Raw genomic sequence first — 9,900 nt, 5'->3', positions numbered from 1 at the left:
TGTGGGTTTTTTTTCCCTACAGTGAATTAAAACACCACACTTTAAATAATAGTTACTGATTTCAGTACGAATCTATGAAAATTTTGGGATCATAGATACTCTCAAATAACAAAGAGGATTTTAATAGCAAAAATTTAATGTGAAGTTATTTATATGTCAACATGCAGATTTTCTTACTTTCAGTTTTCTCAGATCCTCAATGGCTTCCTATGAATGCATGTCTTTTGAGCAATTCTAGCATCTATGAAGACCCAGAATTTCCCATTAAGCAAACAGGAGCCTCATCTGCTGAAAAAATACATGATTCAGCACAATATCTTGCATGTGTCTTTCCAAAGAAACATTTCATTGTTCATTCCTTCTGAACAACGTTAAAATAATAACTTAAAGAAACATCAACTCTCATTCTGCTTTCTCATTATGCTTAGTGAAGTTAATAGCACTACATGCATGCTTAAGCATATGCTCTAGAGCTTTCTTTATAGGTTGTGGGTCATAATGGCAGGAGAATAATATTTAATTAAGGATGCAAGTTTTATTCATACTTCCACTGCACTATTATATCTGATGGTGAAGGAAATTATTTTAAAACTGTGCTGGCACTAAGTCTGTATTCAGCATGATTTCAAAACCACAGAGTGGTCTATTAAGTTTTTCTAGCATGTTAAACTTGGAATATGAAAAGTTAAGAGACTATTCCTGCAAATCCCTCACTTGCAAGAATAAGTACTTACAGGACTGAGCTGCAAATCCGGAGGTTCTTTCTGCATTTCCACTGGAAGCTAGGTGGAATAAGGGCCTCAGTGAGAATGCAGGCACAGAGCCTGGCATCGAGCTTGTAGCTAAGCTCAGTCAGGATCCAGATCCAGTTAGTGTCTCTTTTTAAGACCCTCGAGAAAAACAAAAATCTCCCTTTTAGATGATAGCCTAGCAGTTGGAACGCTTTTTAGAAAGTGGAAAATTCTATTAAAACTATTAAATTAAATCTATTCTCTTTTAGACATGTATGTTAGCCATTGGCCCTATAGACTATTCTGAGGAAGGAGCATATTCTCAATGTTTTAGCTATTGTAGGTCATATTTATTATATGACTATAATTGACATACATCATGGAGGGAACAAGAGCCAGTATCACTTCTTTAGGGAGAAGTCTAGGAATTTTTGCTTCCACTCCCTTGAGTATTTCTGTGTTTTACTTTTAGCAGTCTCTAGATACTTCTGTGGACTGCCAGTTTTCTAATTCTCTGTAGAGTTCCCTTTTTGAATCCTTCTCTGAGGCAATTCTTCGCATAGATATCCAGCACAAGATTGTTGCTGCTCTTCCAGGAGCCAAATGTTTAGAATTTAGGCACTTTATTGCCTAATTTCAGGTGACTGAGCTATGTATTAGATTTCATCCTTTGTCTTTACCGAGGCAAGTTTCCAATTGATAGCAAGAATGGAGATTAAACAACATAAACTGAGCTTTAATCCAAACTGAATTTCTCTGCTTTCCTTTGATATTAGATACAGAACATAATAATGTACTAGAAAGCATGGGAACACTATCTAATGTTTAATGTGCCATGGGCTTATCATATTTTTACCAGAATTTTTACAGTTATAGAACCTAAAATTTTAACCAGACGTGTTTGAGGAAATATAAGGTATAAATGGTAATAAAATTTTACTTTCTGAAACAAAGGCAATCATTAAATTTAATTTCAATGTTTGCATATCAATTTGGTGAAATTCCATCTTATCAGAATAAATAACACTTCTAGGTATGCATTATTCAGCACCTGCATATGCTTAATCCTGCACACAAGAAGACTTACTAAAATCAGATTAAAATAATATTAATATTTTGCAGAATCAGATCAGTATTTTTGAGTTTTTCCTCTAATGTTGACCTAGCCTCAATATTATATGTCTAAAATATTGTTGCAAATCCTTGTTAAACAAGTCCCAGCCCCTTCGAAGTCAAGTATTTCCATTGGCTTTATCAGGTGCTGAAGTTCAGTCAGCTTTTATTCTATTTGCCAATGCATATGAAGGAACTGTAGAACGAAATTAGAAGATATTTTTTATAAAATGTTTTCTTTGTGTGAATGAATACTTAGTATGGCTGGCTAAATATAAGGGGAAGGATTGACTGCAGTGCCAGATGCACCCAAGTCTAACAAGGTTGTTGCATTGTTCTATTGAACTGCTGTGGGTTTTAATATTCAGGCCTTTTGTCTCTGGTCTTCTATAGCAGTGCTGTACAGAGTGCTTCTGCAAGTGAAGAGGGACTCTAGGTAATGTAGACTTGAATACCAATATTTACTTTTTCTTCTTCTTTTTTTAGCTGTGCTCAAATTTGTATTGAAATTGAGTTCTGAAAACAAATCTATAGCCTTGTACACAGAAATAAAGCCTACTGTGTGTGCTTTACATCTCTGGTTCTGGTGTTTTTCTGTTGAAATCATTATCTTGCGTTTTTATTTCTGTGCTGCATTTTGAAGACTGGAGTGACCTAGAATCGTATTTTCTGCCATTAAATCACACTCTTGCCACTGGTATCCCAGCGGACAAAAAGTCCAGGTTAAGAACAACTGTCTTATAATGTAGCTCCTTCTTACAACAAGTAGCTCCTTGATTATTGATAGGAATCACTGCTTGCTTTATATTAGCATGGGCCAATGAATGACTGACACGCAGAAGAAATATCAACTATTTAAGAAACAGATTAAAACTTATATATGATGTATACAACTCCGTATCCATATAGAGAATGCCTCTGGGAGGTATAAGATTATGAAATCCTAAAAAATCTAGTGTATTCAAGTTCAAAGATGAGAGATGGAAATAGAAATAGCAGAGGGAAATTTGGAGCAGTCATGTGTGTATAGTGCCTCTTAGTTTTACTGTAGCTAGATAGAGAAAAGAGGAAAGACACGAATCATTATTAACAACTCTGTTTGTTTTTTGTCACTTTTTAAAAGTCATGTGGTTCCAGGATACATATCTGATACACCTTATGTATTTCCATATCCCTTACACCTGTGGCTATTAAAGCTCAACTTAAAAAACCATTCTGAGAACGCAGTAGGTATTAACCATTAAATTATATTTTTATCTCTAGTCTATAGGAAAGGCAGAGTCTGGTTGTGACATGCCGGAGTAACCCTGGAGAGGAATGCAGCCTCTCTATGATTGGCAACATGACACTGGCTTTTATGAGCAGCCTGTTCAGCTGTCCTGTGAGTAAAATAGAAGCTGTTTCTTATTTCCTATCACTTTTTTCCTACACCTGTTTAAGAAACATAGAACATAAACCCCATTTTCTTTTTCTCTCTTCCTGCAGTACTGTAGAAGTGCTTACTCTGACCAAGGCCGAAAGATCCAACAGGCCCATGAAGGCCAAAATGCAGCCTTAAGAGCTGGTTGGTGTTACAGTCACCTGCGGCTGCAGATGCAGCAGGGGAGAAGTGCTGACGACAACCCTGCTCTAGCATTTCACACAGTTTTGCTCCCTGCCAGCTGTGAGATGTGCCAATCAACTCGACAGCACATGACCTGACACGCATCATAATTGTGAGCATTTACCAGCATCTGCTTCTCATCCAGGATGAGATTATTTTTCTGATTTGTGTATTGAGAGAAAAGTTTTCACAGGGAAAAGGCATGCATTGGTAAGCCTCTTGCTGGTGGTCTAAATGTCAGCCTTCCATCTCTGAAACCGGAAGAGGCCAAAACAGCAAAATTGTAGGATTTCTGTTATGCTAGGCCAATAGGTTTTGAGAGGTTAAGCACCACGTGCCATTGTTCTGTGATAGTTATCTTTGTAACACATTAAAAAGGAGGAAGGAGTGAGACAGAGCCGTCATGCTATAATTTTGGAATAAGCAAGTAACCTGTCACTAGTCTCTGCTAGATGGTCAGGTCATCAGTGCCAGTCTGCTGGAATTCAGATACTGAATGTGACATACCTCTGGCTGTGTCCTTGACTGAATGATCCCTGAACACTGCATGAGTCCAAAAGCCGAAGGGATAAAAAGTAAATCCTCAACAGAAATGGTTCCACTAGGGACCAGTGAAAAGCACAAGAGAAATTTGAGGAAGGATGGAGACAAATGCAGATTTAAAGAATGTCTTTTCTATCATCATTAGCAGCTGAAGAAAAAGAACTATTACCAAAGATCAGGGATTTCATGTACACCTAATTTCCAAAGAAATTTCCATATTTTGCTTCAGGAAATTTTTGGTTGCATATTCTCCCTTGATTTTATATGGAAGTACACAGGATTCTGTCTTAAAATTATGTTAGAATTGTTGTTAGATACCTTTTTATCCTTATTTTTAAAAGTATGTAAAACGTCTCTGTCAATAATAAAATGTTTATTGAAAGAGGGAAATTACATAGACCAAATTATATAATTTTGAGACATACATTTAAAAGTTGCAAATCTGTCTTTTCCATGTGGCTTCACACAGGTGCATTCTCTTTACCAAACACTTCTAAACCGACAGGTTTTGAATAAAAGCCAGGGGAGAGCTGTATAACGCAGTTGTAGTGGATTTAGTGGATGATTAGACCTCAGTAACTTTATGAGTTTACTCGCATTAACGTATTACCCAGTAAGGAGGTTGCATTGGCTGTTTTTGATGTGCTTTTAGCTGCTACAGTTAGGGCACGATCCCAGAGGCCATATTTAAACATAGCTCCAGTGGAACAGAGAGCTAAACCCTTTACAGAAACAAAAGGCAATCAAGCCATTTGGAGTTGCTAATACCATAACGTTAGTGTGAGGTTTTCTGCAAGCTGCTGCAACCTGTCTTCTGCCAGAGGGACAATACAGGTGTTGTAGCCTTTGGCAGAGAAATGCACAGCCAGGTGAGGCAATATTTCTTTCAGTACATTCTGTTTGCAGCCCCCGGCAATAGGTTTCCTGCAGCTTCCTACAGAGCTGCAAATAGAAACTAAAGCTGTGTCTGAATCACTGAACCTTCAAGAAGGTGACAGGTGAAAAACAGCTAGCCCTTTTTTAGTAGGGTGAGCTCCCACTGCAGTGCAACGGGTTTCTTCCAGTTAGGATATGAAACTCACACTTCCGCTCATAAGGATTAAATTCTTGGCCAAGTTCTATAGTCAGTTCTACTATGTTAAATAGATTTCAGTTTATAATACTACTACAAAAAAAAAAAAAACACTACTTTTTTTTTAATAAAGCACAGCAAATGATTTCTGAAAGAGCGACAGGGAAAACATATTTATAACAGAGACCAAGTAAAACACTGAGACAAAGTGGCAACCAATACAGGAAATAATCTGTTAGATTTACAGGTCACACAAAATATGTGTTAGAAAGGAATAAATAGGAATTTTTTCTCAAACTGCTAAATAGATGTTTGCTTAGTGATTCAGAAATTTCAAGGAAAATCTAAATAGTTATGGAAAGGAAAAGTAGAAAGGAAGATCCACCTTAAGTTTCTGGCCATAGCTATTTCTTTGTTAAATCCTTTGACTGGGGAAATTATAAACTGAATTTAGCCCTTTATCTTTTAATTCTTCTCTTAGAGAACTCAGGGCATATTTTTGCTCTATATTTATCTAAAATCCCACTCCTGGGCTATCCAAAGCGGAAGAGCTACTAAATACCTGAAAGCAATTTACCCTCTTGGGATCATGACTCTTGCTCATTCTAGAGATTATTTGTGTTCTGATTTTCCATTTTCTCAATTTTGAGTTTCCATTATCAAAAATTACATGACCGGAAAAAACAGTAAATAGTCAGTTTTTCTCTATATTTATTTTTGCAGTCATTATTGTTTAGACTCCTCCCATTTCATTTGTGAGATATTGAATGGTGGTGCCTTGGAATACTTGTTCACGTCTGTCTACAAGTTTGTTTGCTGGGTTAATGATGTACTTGCACTTGCAGTTTCAACAGCCTGCTTTAAGTTATGTGGTGAGATGTTGAAATCGCTTAAACATCGGTACCAGGATAAATGAACCTGAGATTACAAATCTTGCAGTTATTCAGTACACTGGATGAAAAGATAGAAATGTGCAGACACCTCATAGAAATGTGCAGACATCTCTGCCTCACAACAGCATCACAGATAACAGATTGATTGTGACTGAAGTAGTTCCCTCTGAGCAGATTGTGTGTGTTTACACACAGCAGTGAATCCTATCATTGCTCCCATTACAATATTCCAATATACTTTTTGAACGCTGTCCTCTGAAGGCTGAAATCATGTTCTCTGATCAAAGTTTGAGTAAAATGGGCTTTTGGCAGGAGATTCAACATGTAATAGGATCATTTCAATCTCAGCTTTCCAGAATAATAACTGAAATACTCTAAGGTCCAAGCCCTATCCCATGGGCTTTCTGAATCTCCATACTTATTCTCCCTTTACATAAAGTGGGAATTCTGCATAACCAGGTAGTCATCCAGCACCCTCAGACTCTTCGGGCACACCCTCATTCCTTTGTACAATAAACTGGATCAAATTCTGTGTTGCCTGAAAAGGGGAGGCACAGTTTATGAACTGTTGTCTTCCATTCCACCCATTGGTAGCGCATCCCTTCACTCCCACTTGCTGGAAAATGACAATTTTCTCCTGTTGGGCATAATAACTGTAGGAGCAGAGGTGCATTCAAAGAAACATAGGCAAGGTTATAGAGAATAGAAATGTCTCTTTTTAATGCAACATTTTCTCACTTAGATTCACTCTTCCCTGGTTTCTAGGAATAGGAGAAGTGACATTACACTCACAAGAAAGCTTCTGGAAAGTCAAGTACTTGATGAGTATCTAGTCCTCTAAGCCTATCCCCAGCTTCATGAAACAGTCAGGAGCACGGGAGGCAGAAGATATGACTTGTTTAAGGTTGGTCTTGAAGGTGTCCTCAAACAACCTAGGCCACAGCTGACTCTCATGCTTTTCAGCTGGTGGGAATACCCACTGTCCACCACGCAGGCACAATATCTTTGCTGGGTTTGATGCTAGCATGTGCACAGCTGCTCTTAGACCAAGAGGGAAATAAGACTTGGAAAGAATTTACCAAGGTTATAAGTTCCGCCGGGATGGGCGTTGCTATCCCCAAGGCAAGAGCCACCCCAGCCTAATTCCTGCTCTGTGGCTTGCCTTGTAGCTGATACCAAAGCCACCCGCATTGTTTTTCTAATTTCTTTAGCACAAGTAAGTGTAAGAGGAGTGTACACAGGCTAACCCAAAGCAATGTATGAATAGCCAAGGTTGCTGTGAAACAGCAAGCTAGGGTACAGGACCAGTTTAGCTGCTTTATCACTGCTCTGTGCAGGACAAAATCACTAGCCTATGTGTGTTGTGCATTATAACCTGAAGCCCTTTCCTGGCCTGCCACAGATTCCCACGGATGTGGAATGTGGAGTGGGGTTTTGTAAGGGGTCAGTATCATTCTGTGAATCCCCTTTCTATCCCAGCTAGCTTGTCTCTATTTGTCAGAGGTAGGAGAGGATATGTATCTTCAGTACCAAAAGACAGTAAGAGGAAATTCCTGTCAATGGCAAATTACAAGCATGTTTGCCAAAATGTTTTGGACTGGAAGATTAGCAGGTGCAGAACTGCCTTGAGGCTTCCAGATTTGAGCTGGATTGCTACCATGGATTGAACTAAAGTCTTACCAGTCATAAATTTGAGGTCATGTCCTTAGATAGACTAACAAGGCAGAAGGTACTATGTAAGCTGCTTTCCAAAGGAAATGAGTATAATAATCCTGGCACTGAGAAATGGTACTATCAAAAATTCTTCTGTATTATTCTTAGGTGAAACAACAGATGTCTAAGTAAAAAAGCAAGTATGGCAATGCTCCTACGTAAAGGTCTGAATAAATCAATTCAGTATAAGCAAAATTTAGAACAGGTATTTCCATTTTTATTTTGTTGCTTCAAAACTGCAGTTTGTTTAATGCATCTATGCAAAGAGCACACTTAACAGGCACATGTGACATCCAGATACTACTTTGCCAGTGGAAAAGCAACCCCAAGTTACTCCATGGAAAGAGTTGTATACCTTCAACATTAAATGAGCAAGAAAAATAAAAATAATAAAAAAATAGCTTGCAACTTATGATGCTTCACTAAGGGAATGAAAGCATGATCCATAGATGCATTATATAACATTTCAGTATTATCATTTTATGATATCAGTACCTTTTTTATTAACAGAGGCTGTCATATTCTGTATTATACTTTTCGCTGCATACAATGAATAAGCATGACAGTCCTTTAAATCACAGGTATGACACTGTGCAATAATATTACAGAAGGCTCCTGTGTCTTTTGCTCCTTTGCAAAAAAACAAAAAAAAAACAAAAAAACCTCACCTTATTACATTTTGATTATAGAAAAATCAGTATCGCAAGAGGTTGACTGTAGGTTTTCAGCCGTGGAGGCTTCTGCAAAAATATCTTTGCACAAGACAAATTTAAGTATGTAAGGTTAATATCTTTTTTTGCCTTTTTTCTATTTATTAAACATATTACAGAATATTACTACCACATACAACCACTGCAGACTTTTCCTTCCCCTCACTCATTTCTTGTCTTAAATGATATATACTCTTATACCATTTAAAAATACTACTGTCTCTGCAAAACATTTTTATACTTTATTCTTTATTTTCATTCCAACTAATTGCTGTAGGAGTTTCATATTCTTTGTATGAGGAGAGTGGGCTCTTCTCCAGATGTATTTTCTTTCATTTTTCCCTCTTCCTCCTCCCTTGTGTAAATATTGTTATGAAAGCGCATTTAACAAAAGACTACTCACTATAAAAAAAATCCTAATGTAGAACAGCAGTGGCACGATACACCACACATCCACTCGTGTAGTCATTATCAATAAAAATAGAAACACGATCAAGTGATAGAAATATGTTTGATTTAAACCAATCCTTTTGGGGTGTATTTATTCAAGATCTTTCAAGCAGAGATGAAGAGCAAGTTTCCACATGTGATATTATTAAGGTAAGCAAATGAGTCATTATTTATATTATAACGCAATGGAACTGGGTAAGAACAACACTAGAAGTGGGAATAAGCAGTCATATCTAACTGTTTTTTCTACCACACTCATCACCACAGGGTATAGCTGTACATGTCATGTCAAGGTCAGTGATCTTTGCTCACATGAATCATTCTGAGTGCTAATGAAAACCACCCTCTAATGCAGTGTTCAAATACCATCAGTTTCGGCGACTGAAACAACTGACCGATTCACTTCTGTGAGCCAGGATTCACAGGTGAGTAGAATAGTGGGGGGAAATAAAGGAGGTAGGATGGCATGAGTATCAGAGGCCATAGTAGGAGATCACCATTGCAAAAAAGTTGGTAATTTAAACGGAAGGACAAGACAATGCTGTTGCATCCTAGACTACGGCTCCTTTACACCTCAGCTGTTTGAGTTTCAGCACCAAAGAGGGGCTCTCAACATCAACAACAATAAATTAAAAACTTGGTTCTCAGTCAGTCTCCAAAGAATAAGTTTTCAAGTTATGATAATGGTGCATCCTAATTATCTTTCTCCACAAGCTTCTTGAAGTCAAGGAAACATAGATGGACTACAGTGGCACAGAAAGGAGGTTTTATTTTTCTTTTCTTTCAATAGAAAAATCATTGGGAATTCTGCATGCATTTTCTCTGCATCTCAAAGTGTCCAGATAGAAAGAATGATATGCCTGGTGGAGGTGCTGAGGATATGCAGATATATAGATAGATAGATAGATAGATAGATATAAAAAAATATAAACATCAATAGTGGAATATCTTTTCAGAGTTGCTGCAGTCACTGCCATAATTTGACGCACGGGTGGATATATTATCAAGATTACAAGCAAAACTTACGCATGTTATTTGTACTTATGAGACATACTGCTCTGCCAAATCCTCA

The sequence above is a fragment of the Struthio camelus genome, chromosome 2 (assembly GCF_040807025.1).
Source record: "Struthio camelus isolate bStrCam1 chromosome 2, bStrCam1.hap1, whole genome shotgun sequence".
Taxonomy (NCBI): Eukaryota; Metazoa; Chordata; class Aves; order Struthioniformes; family Struthionidae; genus Struthio; species Struthio camelus.
This window is presented reverse-complemented; position numbering follows the sequence as displayed.